We start from the raw sequence: 16,113 nt of genomic DNA, 5'->3' as shown, positions 1-16,113 counted from the left end.
AAAGATACATGACAGAGATTTTTTTTTCTAGATTTTTTCCATACAGTTTCTGGCTGGATCTATCCCAATTTTGAACTTGACTGTCTTTTGCCAGATTATCCTGACATACCATTTGATCTTGTTCTGGTTTTGTAGTTATCCAGTTGATAAATAATCAAAACAGACCCAGTACAGAATTCATTTCCAACATTCTGTTGTGCTGGCAGGAATAAAAAGAAAGGCAATGTGTATTTTCATATGTATTCCCTTAACAAATTTTTTTAGCTTATATTACAATTTAGTGCAATATACACACCAAGATCTGATCACTAGGGAAAAGAACATTTCTGCCAGGTTAAGAAGAATGCAAAAAAACAGATATAAAAATCGTGATTACATTATATTATTCTCTGCCATGATCTAAACATTAAAATCTGCAATTCTCCCATACCAAAAGGACCAAAATAGCAAGCAGGATTTGAGTGTAATTTCAGGTCTATTCTTCCTAAAATTATACAGAATACAGGTAGTCCTTGACTTACAACAGTTCATTTAGTGACCCTTCAAAGTTATAACGGCACTGGAAAAAGTTATTTATAACCATTTTTCACACTTATGACCATTGCAGCATTCCGTGGTCACATGCTCGACAGAATTAGTGGACCAGAGGAATGCTGTGGATATAATTTACTTGGACTTCAGTAAGGCATTTGATAAAGTAGATCACAACCTACTACTTGATAAGATAGAAAAATGTGGGTTAGACAACAGAACCACCAGATGGATTCGTAGCTAGCTGACCGGCTGTACTCAGCATGTGGTCCTCAATGGAACTGCATCTACATAGAGGGAAATGTGTAGTGGGGTGTCCCGGGGCTCTGTTCTGGGCCCAGTGTTCTTCAACATCTTCATCAATGATTTGGACGAGGGGATAGATGAGGAATTCATCAAATTTGCAGATGACATCAAGCTGGCAGGAATAGCCAACACTCCAGAAGATAGGCTTAAGATACAGAAGATCTTGACAGACTTGAACATTGGGCACTATCTAACAAAATGAAATTCAGTGGTGAAAAACGTAAGGTTCTACATTTAGGCAAGAAAAACCAAATGCACAGGTATAGTATAGGTGGCACTTTGCTCAGTAGTAGTAACTGTGAGAGGGATATTGGAGTCCTAGTGGACAATCACTTAAATATGAGCCAGCAGTGTGCTGCAGCTGCCAAAAAAGCCAACACAGTGCTAGGCTGCATTAGAGGGATAGAATCAAGATTATGTGAAGTGTTAATACCAAATTACAATGCCTTGGTAAGGCCACACTTGGAATACTGCATCCAGTTTTGGTCACCATGATGTAAAAAAGATATTGAGACTCTAGAAAGAGTACAGAGAAGAGCAACAAAGATAATTAGGGGACTGAAGGCTAAAACATATAAGGAACAGTTGCTGGAATTGGGTATGTCTAGTTTAATGAAGAAGTCCTTAAAGAGATGGGCATACCAGACCATCTTATTTGTCTCTTGAGAAACCTATATGCGGGCCAAGAAGCAACAGTGAGAACTGGACACGGAACCACTGATTGGTTCAAAATTGGGAAAGGAGTCCGGCAAGGCTGTATACTGTCACCTTGCCTATTTAACTTATATGCAGAGCACATCATGAGAAAGGCAGGGCTAGATGAATCAAAAGTTGGAATTAAGATTGCCGGAAGAAACATCAACAACCTAAGATATGCAGATGATACCACTCTAATGGCAGAAAGTGAAGAGGAACTAAAGAGCCTCTTGTTGCGAGTGAAGAAGGAGAGTGCAAAACTTGGGTTGAAACTAAACATTAAGAAAACCAAGATCATGGCATCCGGCCCTCTCAATTCCTGGCAAATAGATGGGGAAGAAATGGAGGTAGTGACAGATTTTATTTTCCTGGGCTCCAAGATCACTGAAGATGGGGACTGTAACCAAGAAATTAAAAGACGCTTGCTCCTTGGGAGGAAAGCCATGTCAAATCTAGACAGCACACTAAAAAGCAGAGACATCACCCGGTCAACAAAAGTGCGTATAGTCAAGGCTATGGTCTTCCCAGTTGCAATGTATGGCAGTGAAAGTTGGACCATAAGAAAGGCTGAGCGCCAAAGAATTGAAGCCTTTGAACTATGGTGCTGGAGAAGACTCCTGCGAGTCCCTTGGACTGCAAGGCGATCAAACCGGTCAGTCCTAGAGGAGATCAACCCTGACTGCTCTTTAGAAGGCCAGATCCTGAAGCTAAAACTCAAATACTTTGGCCACCTAATGAGAAGGAAGGATTCACTGGAGAAGAGCCTAATGCTGGGAAAGATTGAGGGCAATAGAAGAAGGGGACGACAGAGAATGAGGTGGCTGGATGGAGTCAGTGAAGCAGTAGGTGTGAGCTTAAATGGACTCCAGAAGATGGTAGAGGACAGGAAGGCCTGGAGGAACATTGTCCATAGGGTCGCGATGGGTCGGACACGACTTCGCAACTAACAACAACAAAGTTTAATGAAGAGAAAGATGAGGGATAACATGATGGCAGTGTTCCAATAATTCGTGCTGCCACAAAAAAGAGGGAGTCAAGCTATTCTCCAAAGCGCCTGATGGAAACTAGTCAATGAGAGAAGCAACTTAGAACTAAGGAGAAACTTCCTGACAGTTAGAACAATGAACCAGTGGAGCAACCTGCCTCCAGAAGCTGTGAATGCTCCAACGCTGGAAGTTTTTAAGAAGAGACTGGACGGCCATTTGCCTGAAATGGTATAGGTTTTTCTGCCTGAGCAGGGGGTTGGAATAGATGTTCTCCAAGGTCCCTTCCAACTTTATCATCATCATCATCATCATCATCATCATTATTATTATTATTATTATTATTATTATTATTATTATTATTATTAGTACAGAATGCAGCCGCGAGAGTTGTGTTGGGAGTCTCCCGATACTCCCATGTTACACCTCTGCTCCGTGAGCTGCATTGGTTACCAGTTGTCTTCCGGGTGAGATTCAAGGTACTAGTAATGGTGTTTAAAGCCCTACATGGCAGGGGTCCGGAGTACCTTAGGGAACACCTGCTGCCGGCATCAACCTCCCTTCGCCCTGTGCGTTCCCACAGAGAGGGCCTCCTCAGGGTGCCACCGATCAGAGAATGTCGATTGGTGGCCCCCAGGGGGAGATCCTTCTCTGTGGGCGCCCCGGAGCTATGGAATCAGTTACCGGTTGAGCTCCGGATGGCGCCCGATCTTCGCTCCTTTCGCCGCGATCTAAAAACATTCTTATTCGAACAAGCCAGCCTGGCCTGATGGGGGATTGGTGGGGTTTTTTACTGTTGTTTTATTGGGGTTTTAATATTGTATTGACTGTTTTTAGTGGGCATGTATTTAATCCTTTTTTAATTTTTGTAATTCTGTATTTTTATTCTTGCCCTGTTCACCGCCCTGAGTCCTTCGGGAGAAGGGCGGTATAGAAATATTATTAAATAAATAAATTATTATTATTATTATTATTATTATTATTATTATTATTATTATTATTATTATTATTATTATTATTATTATTATTATTATTATATTTATGATGGTTGCCATGTCCCAGGGTCATGTGATCATCTTTTGCAATCTTCTAACAAGCAAAGTCAAAGGGTACTGGATTCACTTAACACCTGTGTTACTAATTTAACAGCTACAGTGATTCACTTAACAAATGTGTTTAGTCCAGGTGATGCTTTAAGATTCCTGCCTGTGGTTGGTAAGAAAACAGCTCTTTGGTAGGAGATTGCTGCCCAGTTTCAGCTGGACTAAAAGAGAGTTCCTAAAAAATAAAAAACTATTTCTTACCACACATCACTGGCAACTGCACAGGTTTCTTAGCAACTGTAGCACTAGAGCATCAATTAGCATCTTTCCAGTTTAGGATGGTGCCTTTGAAACATCTAAATTTCTGAAATAATGGTATGAAAATCGTGATCACAAATGCTCTTAAAAACCACTCTGCTTTTGTTAAAAAATTCAAGATCTAAGACAAATAATAATTTGAACAGGAATGCCAGTTGTAAGCACCTTGCTGTGGTACTTAGATCTTCACTGAATTCTGAACTCGCATTCCTGTTCAAATTATTATTCTACCACAATTTGATAGGATCAGTTCAGAATGAGCAGAAGGAAAGAGGGAAAGAACTACACTGCAGTCAACATTTTTTGCAGGTGTTCAAAGAGGCTCCTTACAAAATACATTCTAGGGAAGCAAATTCTGTGAAAAGCTAATTGAGAAAAGAACCCGACTAGCCCCCGGATAAGGCCGCCTCAGTTTCATCTCAATTTTCAAAAGCAAAGGGGAAAGGCATATTTCATTAACAATAGAATTTGTTTTTGTAAAATTTATTGTCTTGTATGATCTCAGTTTTTCTTTATAGGGATCAGCTTCCTATTTATTTGTATGTGCATTTAATTATTAGACTTATGTCCTGCTACAGTAAAGAAACTTTCACACTTTGAGAGTTATATATTAACTGTCATCATATCACCATTTTAGCCATTGTCTGTCCACTGCAGGATGAAGGCCTCTTCCACATGTTTCCAACCTATACAGTCCTGAGCTTTCTTTTGCCAATTGGGCCCGCAGTGCTTGCTGATGTTGTTGATCCATCTTGTGTTAGGTCTCTTTCATGGACACTTTTTATCAAGTGGAATCCAGTCTATGACTGCCTCGGTCCACCTGCCATTAGTTCTTGCTATGTGACCAGACCGTTTCCATTTCAATTCTTTTACTCTTTTGATGATATCGTATACTTTTGTTTGTTCTCTAATCCATATGCAGGTTTTTCTATCTTGTCTTGTAATGCCAAACATGTATCTTTCCATGGCTCTTTGCACCACTTGTAGCTTTTGTATAGATTATGAGGCTAGTGTCCCATGTTTCACAGCCATATGTTAGAACAGGTAGCACACATATTAACTATGTGTTTTGTATATTGCATGTACAATATACAATGACTTTTGTTAAAGAAAACAATAATTTGCCAATTATATCATTAAAATAAAGATCTTTTAATACTATATATTTTGACTGAATTACATTACTCATAATGACTAGTGTTTTTATTCCCTCTGAAATTTAATATAGATTTTCCAGCCTCAGAGGTATGTAATTTCTTTAACAGTATAGAAATCAGATCTAATAAGGAAAAAAATGTCATTAAGTAGGCATATTCATTGAGCTGGAGGCCTTATACAGTACCAATCCTCAGATGTCAAGAGAACAGTGACACACAAAAAAGCAAAGTCTGAGGCCCTACAGATCAGGATTAATTTTAACAAGTGAATAAGTTAATTCAGCAATTCTCAATATTTTCCATCATGTGGACCACTACATGATAATTGAAATGGTACAGAAAGCTTCCTTCCTGGGCTCTGCCAGTCAGAAATTTTTAGCTGGCAGCGTCCACAACATTTTATTTATTTATATCCCACCTTTATTATTTTTACAAATAACTGAAGGTGGCAAATGAATCCAAAATGCCTTCTTCCTTCTACTTTCCCCACAACAACAAACCTGTGAGGTGGGTTGGGCTGAGAGAGACCCCAAAGTCATCCAACTGGCTACCTTCCCTGCTACCTTTATTGGCTATGGAACGTGTAAGATGTCTTACTTTCACCCAGTTTTGTCTTTGATTTCTAAATATAAATGTAAATTTCTAAATATAAAATATAAATCTCTTTCCATGACTCTTGAAGGAGTAATTAAAGCTGCAGGAAAGGTTAGCGCAGAATCTACAGACAAGAGAAATGGCAAAATCCAATCCCCCAGGACCTTGGAGAGCAGCAAATAAATTGGGCTGAGCTTTGTTCTGTTACAGCAATAATCTAATGCTTTCTTCCACACCCAGAAGATTTATATTAGATAACAAGGACTTTATTTTGATTAGCTCCAGTGCTTAAAGAGTCTAAACTGTTGATGAGCCTACACTTCATTTTCCAACCTCATGCTTTTAAAAGGAAAGGAATATGGAGATTCTGCTGAAGGGTCTCTTGTGTCTTCCTCCAGGAGGCTTCTGAATCTTTTGCCTTATGCTGCAGTTTAAGGGCTTGAAATCATGATGGGTCCTTTCTTATTCAGAGGATGTCATAGTCCAAATGCAGGGGAGATACTGCTCATCTGCTGTTGAAGCAACCAAAGAGATTTTCCTAGCACCACTAGCAAACAAATGCTTCATTTAAACTTGTAAATGCATTTAAGTTAATTTTTTCCTACAAAACATCCAAATCACTTTATACTGAGCACAGGTGTGCTCAAGAAAATAACTGTTTTTATTTTATTCTTATTTATATTATACAAATGTGATTACAGTATAAAACATTTTTACCAAAAAATTACAATGCAAGTTGTAAATAAAAAATAACTGAATACACTACAGTTAGCATGACTTCTACAAATGTTACCAAATGGTTGTGAAGAATGCTTCATTTATCTTACTGAAGATATTGTTGAGGCATTTGTGTGTGTGTGTATGTATGTATGTATATATATATATATGTATATGTGTATATATATATATATATATATATATATATATATATATATATATATATATATATATATATATATATATATATATATATATATATATATATATATATATATATATATATATATATATATATATATATATATATATATATATATATATATAATGTAAGATTTGGGGAGCAATTCAGGAATGCCTTGCTCTCTTGGGATTTCTGTGAAATATATAGTTCACAGATTCTGTAAACTGTGACTGATGTCCTTGTCATCTCTTAATTGGCTACTGCAGTTTACATAAGGCTCCTCTTGAAGATGACCTGGAACCTACAATTGGCACAGAATGTGACTATCCACCTGCTGATTTGTGTCAACTTATTTAAAAGCATTGTCTTTATTGTAGATGTTAATTATTAAATATTTTATACCTTGAATCATCATTATTTTTGGAATGATTTGCAATACACTGGTACTTTGATATCCAACTGCTTTGAAACTCATCAGATTCGATACTCAATACATTTTAATCAAAAAAATTTGTCCCGGTACTCGAGTATGTTTGGTATTCAACTCACAAGCTAGAACTTGTTGGTGTCGGCTGCCTTGTGACTCACTACAGTATTGTATTCTTTATGGGAGAAATCTGTTTGGTACTCATTGTTTTTGGTACTCATTGAGCCTCCTTGAACCAATTAATGATGAGTACCAAGGCACCACTGTATGTTGAATCTGCCCACCCAACCTGAAAGATCATGAGTCTAGGGCATGGAGAATAGTCTAGCCAGGAGCAATCCCTTCATTCTACAACAGTTTGTTTCCCAAAGTCAGAATGATTCCCACCCTGCTAATATTTAGTCTCTTTAAAATGTACTTTTCCACAAGGTCTTTCAATTGATTATATTTTAAGTTGTATTTAGAATTAATTATTGTTTTCACACTTTTATAATTGTAAGCCACATAGAATCTTGCGTGAAAGTGACATAAAACTGATTATATATAGACTTGCATACATTAACATTTTATTTCTCCATTTTGTTTATAATTATTTACTATACATCTTCCTTCCCAAAGTTCAAGGCAACCAAAGTAAAATGAAGCTACATTATCCTTATTAAAACTGTATAGCATAGGCATGGTTTATTTTGATTATCCAGGGCCATACAGTGAATAACATGTCATGGCTGAGAGTATTAATCTAGATCTTATTAGTTCAAATCCATCAACTGGGCATTTTTAACCAGTAGACAGGAGTTTCATGTTTCATTATGCCTTCCCTCTTTTAAAGTTGTTGGTCCAAGACTACATAAGACTGCTAATAGTGCTGATGTAAAGTACAGAGCCCTTCCAAAAATTGTTGCCCAGTTATAATATGATAGAAAAGAAAATGATTAAATGCATTAGAAGTAATCATTTTACTCATAATTAAATTTTAATTTCATTTAATTTAACTTTTGGCCTAACCTTGATCTATTTCTTTGCCTTGGACACAGGACTTTTTGAAATATGCCTATTGGCACATAATCCAAAGGCCGAATGTTGCCCTTGACTTTGCAAAGGTTTCCTAGTCCTAGTGCCAGTATCCTGTTAGTGATCTCTTTGGGGATTTCTGAATTGTTTCCTGAAGGATTAATAGCAATTTTGCTACTGCATTTTGACCAATGTGATTCTGAGAAAAAATGTGTTGTGATAAATAAGGAATTGTTCCCTGACAGTGATAGTTCAAATGCTGAGTCTCAACTAAGTAAGAGCAAAATATAACTTGTGTCAAGTTTCATTTTTTTAACTCAGGAATTTTGGGAAAGACCAAGTTTATTATACAACCTACACAATTAATCTACTGTACCCTATGACTGTTCAAGGCTTTAATCTACTTAACCCAATATTGTTATACTCTGAATAGGAGAATAAATATTTGATTGACCTGATAGGCATGCTATCGATCTTGAATATAAGGATTCACTCTTCTTGAAAGTCAGTGTCTCCCCAGTTTGTTATCATTTGGGTATTTAGGGCTACAACTACCAAAATTTCCATTTAACATAGTCAAAGTATATTAGATGGGCACAAGTTCATATTTAGGCATGGAAAAAAGTGAACTACAGATTGTATCTTTGGGCTTTTATATATTGGGTCATATTGCCAAGAGTAACATGAAAGTGGATCCCAGGAATAAAATCAAGTCTATACCACATGTGTCTTTTTAAAAAATTTCTGATTCACCATATTTTATAGTGTTCCTTAACTGAGTTACATAATAAATACAAAACTGAGTTAAATATATTAATTCATGTAAGAATTTACATCTGTATGATAAAACATCTATAAACTAGAGGGATCATGGGCATTTTTATATTTATAGATTGCATTTGTCATTTGCAATCATGATAGGTCCTTTCTTACTCAGAGGATGTCATAGTCCAAAGGCAGGGGAGATATTTCACATCTTCTGTTGAGGCAATGAAAGAGATTATCCTAAAACCACTAGCAAACATTTGGAAATGCTTCATTTAAACTTGTAAATATATTTTTGTTAGTTTTTCCTACAAAACACTCAGAGCACTTTATATGGAGCACAGGGGTTGAGCAACGTACTACAATGTAACAAAAGTTATCCTATATCAGGCGCGAAAGATCAGGTCAAGACATGAAAGTCGATTTCAACTGAGGACTTCCGGTGGCGACGCGACGCTGAAAGACAGCCGTTTTTGGGCTGCCCGCTCCGCAGCTGTGTTTTTCCATCGTAAACAGCGTCGATCAGCTGTTTAGATGGATTTGAAGCCCCCTCCTCGGGAGAAGAGGAGGGGGTGAGGCCCCAGGTAGGGGTTGAGCTCTCCGGGCCGCCTGAGCTGAGAGCTTGGGCGGCTGAAGGATGAGCCCCCCCCGAAGCCTGGGTTGCTCCGAGCTGCGCAGTGCCTCTGCTCTGGGATTTTTGGAGCAGAGCCAGGCGTTAGCAACCACCCCTGCCAAAAGGAAATACTTTTGATTATCAAGATGCAGGCAGAGCGGTACAGGAGGTCAAGGTGAAGTGGACTCTTTATTTTTACTCTCTAGCTCAATGGATTTTATAGCTTTAAAGTGAAAGTGCGTAATAAGTGAAAGTGGGGGAAGATGGCGGCTAAAACTTCTAAAGCTCTTCGGAATGCGGGGTCTTCCCTGGTGCAAGAGACCTCATTGCAAGCTTTGCTTCCTCCTGCATCTCCCCCGGTATTGACGCTTAAGGATTTACAAGACGCTCTTGGAAAGCATGCACAATTGATGTCTGATATGATGGATGAAAAGTTGAAAAAGCTGGAGGAGAAAATGGAGAAATTGGAGAAGAAGATGGAAGAGAAGCTGAGAGCAATGAGGGTGGACATCTTGTCTATGGTTGAATCCGTAGCTGAATGTGTGCTACAGCTGGATATAAAATTGGAGGACCTCAGTCAAAAGAACTCTATATTAGAAGCAAAGGTATTAGAAAATGAAAATATAAGGGATAAAATGGACGAAGAATTGAGCCTTGTTCAGTATAATCAGATGCAGTATGCTATTAGAATTAGGGGTTTAAAGGAGAATGGTAAAGAAGATTTAAAGCAGCTGATTTCTGAGGCTCTGGAAGGGGTACTGGGCCAGTCAGCATCTGAAATTGAGGGAAATATGGACAAAGTTTTTCGTGTAAATTCATGGATTGCAAGACAGAGGAAGTTACCCAGAGATGTGGTGGTCTATTTTACAAAGAGAGTAATTAGAGATGAAGTCATTCAAGCTGCTTATGATACTAATTTGGTAGTGGTGTTCTGAACCAGCCCTCTTCTCGCACCCCTAATCAAAAGAAGAGTCTGGAAAGCGTCCAAGGCTAAAAGGCTTCTGCCAAGATTTAATTACGCAGTTAACAAAAACACAAGAGCTTGTCTTCTCAAGCGGAAAAGGTTGCTTTCAGCAACCAGCCCCTCCCCAAACACTTCTTTTATAGAGAGCTCAGGGCGTGGTCTCCCTGTGCCTCCTCCCGAGGAGTCCCATAGTCTTTCTTTGTTTGTCCCTGCTCGTCTGCCTCCTGCGTCGGGCGTCCTTGAACAGGGCCAGCTGTGGGTCATCATCCTCCGCACTCTCAGGCTCACACAGCTGAGAAGAGGTCCCCGGCTGAGGGCTCTGCAAAGCCTCCAAATCATCATCATCAGCCGGTTCGTTTCCCTCCTCCCCCACATCTGAGTCCTCCGATACATCGGAGCCGGCTGTCGGACCCACAGGCTGGCCCTGAGTCACAACACTATCCCGCACCGCAGGGCCCTTCCCCCGGGTCTGCCGATCCGGATGCGGTCGGGATGGGAACTGTTCGTGAAACGCAGTCACCAACGCAGGGGCATGAACGGCGGTCGCGTCTTCCCATGTGAAGTCCTCCGGCCCGTACCCTTTCCACTCGATCAGGTACTGGAAGCGACCTTTCAGCCAGCGGGAATCCCTGATGCTGGCGACCTCGTACTCGGGGGTGCTGTCTCCATCACGAGTTCCTGATGGTGGAGGTTCCGCCTGGCGAAGTGGACAGGCCGGTCGTTCGGGGACCAGCAAGGACCGATGGAAGACGGGGTGCACGCGCAGGGAACGTGGCAGAGTTAAACGATAGGCGACCGGGTTGATGACGGCCTCGACTGGGAACGGTCCAAGGTAACGGTGGTCCAGCTTCCTCGCCGGCCGAGTGGATGGCAGGTTCCTGGTGGACAGCCAGACCCGATCCCCCACCGATAGTGGAGGCGTATCCCTTCTCGACCGATCGGCGAACCTCTTGTAGTCGGCCTTGGCCTTCTCCAGCTGCCGTCGCACCAACCGATGGATCGCCTGTAACTCCGCCATGAATTCGTTCGCTGCCGGCTCCGGTGAGTCCACGGGAGAAAGGGGGAAAAACCGGGGGTGATAACCCACATTGGCCAAGAACGGTGTCATCTGCGTGGAGGTGTGCTGCGAGTTGTTAAAGGCAAACTCGGCTATGGCCAAATAGTCCACCCAATTGTCCTGCTGCAGGTTAACGTAGCAGCGCAGATACTGCTCTAAGATGCCGATGACCTTCTCGGTACCCCCGTCGGTCTGAGGATGATGCGCGGACGAGAGGCAAACCTTAATGTCCAACGCCCGCATCAACTCCTGCCAGAAGCGGGCTGTAAACTGGGCCCCCCTATCGGAGACGACTCTATCGGGAAGGCCGTGCAGCCGGAACACCTGTTGGATGAACATGCGACTAGTGGCGCGAGCTGACGGTAAGCCGCGACAGGGGATGAAGTGCGCCATCTTGGTCAACATGTCCACCACCACAAACACTGTCGTGAAGCCGGAGGATGGGGGTAGATCCGTCAGAAAGTCCATGGACACAGCCCCCCAGGGTCTCTTGGGCGTTGGCAAAGGCTGCAGTAAACCAGGCGGGGCCCCTGTCGCTGACTTGGCCTGCCTGCATGGGACGCAGGAGGTGACATAAGACTGGACATCGTGTCGGACTCGGGGCCACCAGAAGGTACGGGAGACCAGGTTCAGAGTCTTGAACAGGCCAAAATGCCCCGCAGCCGGGTTATCATGACATTGGCTGAGGACGAGTCCCCTGAGTGGCCCTCCTGGAACATAGAGCCGGTCACGATAATACAGGAGTCCATCCGTGACCGACCAAGGCGAATCTGGCCCCACCTCTTCCTTCCGCTGAGCCACCCACGCCTCCTGCTGCTGCGCCTCCCGGATCCGAGCCCGTATATCCATCGGCTCCCGCACCGCAGCAAAAGACTCGACGGGGATCACGGTCCTGGGCGGAAGCTTGTCTTCCACTCGGGTGTACTCGGGCTTCCTGGACAGAGCATCCGCTCTCTGGTTGTGCCCGCTTGGTATGTACCGCACCCGGAAGTCAAACCTCGCAAAGAAGAGGGACCACCGGATCTGGCGTTGGTTCAAATTCCGAGCGGTCTGCAGGCTTTCCAGATTCTTGTGGTCCGTCCGGACCTCGATTTGATGCCGCGCCCCCTCCAGATGATGCCTCCAAGCCTCGAACGCCGCCTTGATGGCCAGCAGCTCCTTCTCCCAGATGGTATAGTTGCGCTCCGAGGGGTTCAATTTCCGAGAGTGATACGCGCAAGGGAAAAGGGTACCGTTGGGCGTCGCTGCCTGGAGCAACACGGCCCCAATGGCAATGTCGGAGGCGTCCGCCTCCACGACAAACGGCCGTTGCGGGTCAGGATGCTTCAAGATGGGCTCCTTCATGAAGGCGTCCTTCAAAGCTTGGAACGCCTGTTGTTCGGGGGCGTTCCACTGGAACCGAGTCTTCTTCTGCAGGAGCCGGGTGAGGGGGGCTGTCAAGGCAGCAAAGCCAGGGATGAATGTCCGATAGTAGTTGGCAAATCCAAGAAGTCGCTGAACATCCTTCACGCGACGCGGGGGTTGCCAACTCTGCAACGACTCAACTTTACTCGGTTCCATGGCGATGCCCTCAGGAGAAATGCGGTGACCCAAGAAATCAATGGTCACCTGGTAGAACTGGCACTTCTCCAACTTGGCAAACAGCCGATGTTTCCGGAGGCGCTGCAGGACCTGACGGAGATGCTGATGATGCGCTTCACGCGACGGGGAGTAAATCAGGATGTCGTCCAGGTAAATCACAACAAACTGGTCCAACAGATCCCGAAAGATGTCGTTCATAAAATGCTGAAACACAGCGGGGGCGTTGGTCAGGCCAAACGGCATCACCGTGTACTCGAAATGTCCATAGCGAGTACCAAACGCCGTCTTCCACTCATCACCCGGCCGAACCCTGACGAGGTTGTAAGCTCCACGCAGGTCCAGTTTCGTGAAGATCTTAGCCTCCCGGAGTCGGTCCAAGAGCTCGGGGATGAGGGGCAGCGGGTAGCGGTTACGCACCGTGATGGCATTGAGTTTCCGGTAGTCACAGCAAAGCCGTAACTCGCCCGACTTCTTTTTGACGAAGAGCACGGGCGCAGACACTGGCGAGGACGAGGGCCGGATGAAACCACGAGCCAAGTTCTTTGTCAGGAAGTCCCGCAATGCAGCCAACTCGGGCTCCGACATGGAGTACAAACGCCCCACTGGGAGAGGCGCATCAGGGACTAGGTCAATGGAGCAGTCGTAGGGCCTGTGCGGGGGTAATTGGTCCGCCTCTGACTCACTGAACACGTCAGCAAAGTCGGACAGTTCGGGAGGCAAGGAAACCCCTGGGGAACCCTCCACCTGGCCGGCACAGATATGGCGGGTGTGGTCCACGCACTGCAAACTTGGGAAGGTGACCAAGTTCTGAGACCAATAGATCTGTGGATCATGCGCCCGGAGCCACGCCAGTCCCAAGACCACGGGGAAGTGCAGATCCGAAGTGACGTAAAACTGAATGGCCTCCACATGGGTACTGATGGCCATACACACGGGTTGCGTGGCGGCCGTGATAGGCCCGGACAGGAGCACTCGACCATCGATGGTCTCCACAAGCATGGGCGGATCCACCGGACACTGGGGAACAGCCCATTTGGCCACAAAGGCCGAATCCATAAAGTTAGTGGTAGCCCCAGAGTCAATTAAGGCATGGACCGGAATCCCCTCTGGCTTGCCAGGGAGGATCAGTCGTGCCTCCAGAATCAAATGCCGTGGAGGTTCACAGGCACCGTCGGAACGGCGTCGCTCGGCGTGATCGTTGTGGGTCGCCCGATCTTTCACACCGTCTAGATCGGGCTCGGGCCGTTTCCCGATAGCAAAGCAGGGGACTTTCTCGGGGCAGGCTTGGTCACTGACGCCCGCTGACGCTTCTTCGGGCAAGAAGCAGCCAAATGTCCAGGGTCCCCACAGTAAAAACACAACCCCTCCGATCGTCGTCTGTCCATTTCCGTCACCGATAGACGGGACCTGGCGGCACCCAGCTCCATTGGCTCCTCCCTCTGGACTGGGGGCTCACGCACAACAGGGGCGGCAGGGGTCTGTGGGGTGGCACGGCGACTCTTAGGCTGCTGCAGCCGGGCATCGATCCGCAGACAAAGATGGATCAGCCCATTCAGGTCTGAGGGAATGTCCACGCGGGCCAGCTCATCCAACATCTCCTCTGACAAGCCATCCTGAAAGGCATCCACGAGCGCAGCCTCATTCCAGGCGGAATCCTGGCTAAGCAGCCGGAAATCGCTGATATAGGCCTGTAGGGGGCGCTGACCCTGCCTCAAAGCTTTCAGACGTCGGGTGGCGGTCTGCGCCTTAATCGGGTCCTCGTACATGAGGCGCATATGGTCACAAAACCCCCCAAAGTTATCCAACAAAGGGCTAGGCTGTGCCAACAGAGGCGTGCCCCAACGAGCTGCATCTCCCGACAGAAGGCTCAACACGAATCCCACCTTATCTCGGTCAGTGGGGAAATCAGCTGCTCTCACGCTGATATAAAGCTGGCATTGTCCCAGGAAGGCAGGAAACAGTTCTGGTTTACCAGCAAATTTATCCGGCATAGCTATCTGACATTTCCTCCTGGGTGGGGGGGCAGCATGTACCTGAGCTTGCAGTTGAGCCACCTGAGCTGCCAGCAAGGTGAGTTGCTGGTTGAGCTGGGCATTCTCGGCAAGAAGCTGCTCCATCGTAGTATTAAGGGGTGGACGGCTGAAAGCAAACTGTTCTGAACCAGCCCTCTTCTCGCACCCCTAATCAAAAGAAGAGTCTGGAAAGCGTCCAAGGCTAAAAGGCTTCTGCCAAGATTTAATTACGCAGTTAACAAAAACACAAGAGCTTGTCTTCTCAAGCGGAAAAGGTTGCTTTCAGCAACCAGCCCCTCCCCAAACACTTCTTTTATAGAGAGCTCAGGGCGTGGTCTCCCTGTGCCTCCTCCCGAGGAGTCCCATAGTCTTTCTTTGTTTGTCCCTGCTCGTCTGCCTCCTGCGTCGGGCGTCCTTGAACAGGGCCAGCTGTGGGTCATCATCCTCCGCACTCTCAGGCTCACACAGCTGAGAAGAGGTCCCCGGCTGAGGGCTCTGCAAAGCCTCCAAATCATCATCATCAGCCGGTTCGTTTCCCTCCTCCCCCACATCTGAGTCCTCCGATACATCGGAGCCGGCTGTCGGACCCACAGGCTGGCCCTGAGTCACAACAAGTGGCTGAGCAAGAAGTTTTGGTTTTAAAAGAGATCCCTCCGAAGATCCTAAGGAGAAGGAAAGATTTTGCATTTCTAGTACAGGAACTTAAGAAACGTGATATTAAGTTTAGATGGGAGATTCCAGTTGGATTGGTGGCGACGCACGAAGGTAAAAGACATCGTTTGGTTACTGTGGCTCAGGCACGTGATTTTTATAGTAATGTGTTAAAAGCAACCCCCCTATCATTTTTGGAAGCTGCAAAAGGATACGGTGTGGGAAAGCTTCAAGATGTTGCAGATAGACAGACAGAGGACAATGGTGTTGGAGGGGATCAAGTCACAGTCTCATCGGTTGCTGCAGGAGGCCAGAAGATGACGCGTGCCGCCCTAAGAAGAGCGAGACGAGAGCAAGAGCAAGACCAGCAGAAAGTTATGGAATCTTCAAAGTGTGCTTACAGTGAAGATATGGGAGGAGAGCGGTCTAAAGAAGTTTTGGGGGTCATGACAGAGGTGCTCCAAAAGTTTTGGGGCGTTAAGATTGCTGATTAAATTTTT

The sequence above is a fragment of the Vipera berus genome, assembly GCF_964194415.1.
Source record: "Vipera berus genome assembly, chromosome: 7".
In the NCBI taxonomy this organism is placed as follows: domain Eukaryota; kingdom Metazoa; phylum Chordata; class Lepidosauria; order Squamata; family Viperidae; genus Vipera; species Vipera berus.
The sequence above is the reverse complement of the archived record's forward strand: the minus strand, read 5'-3'. Positions refer to the sequence as shown.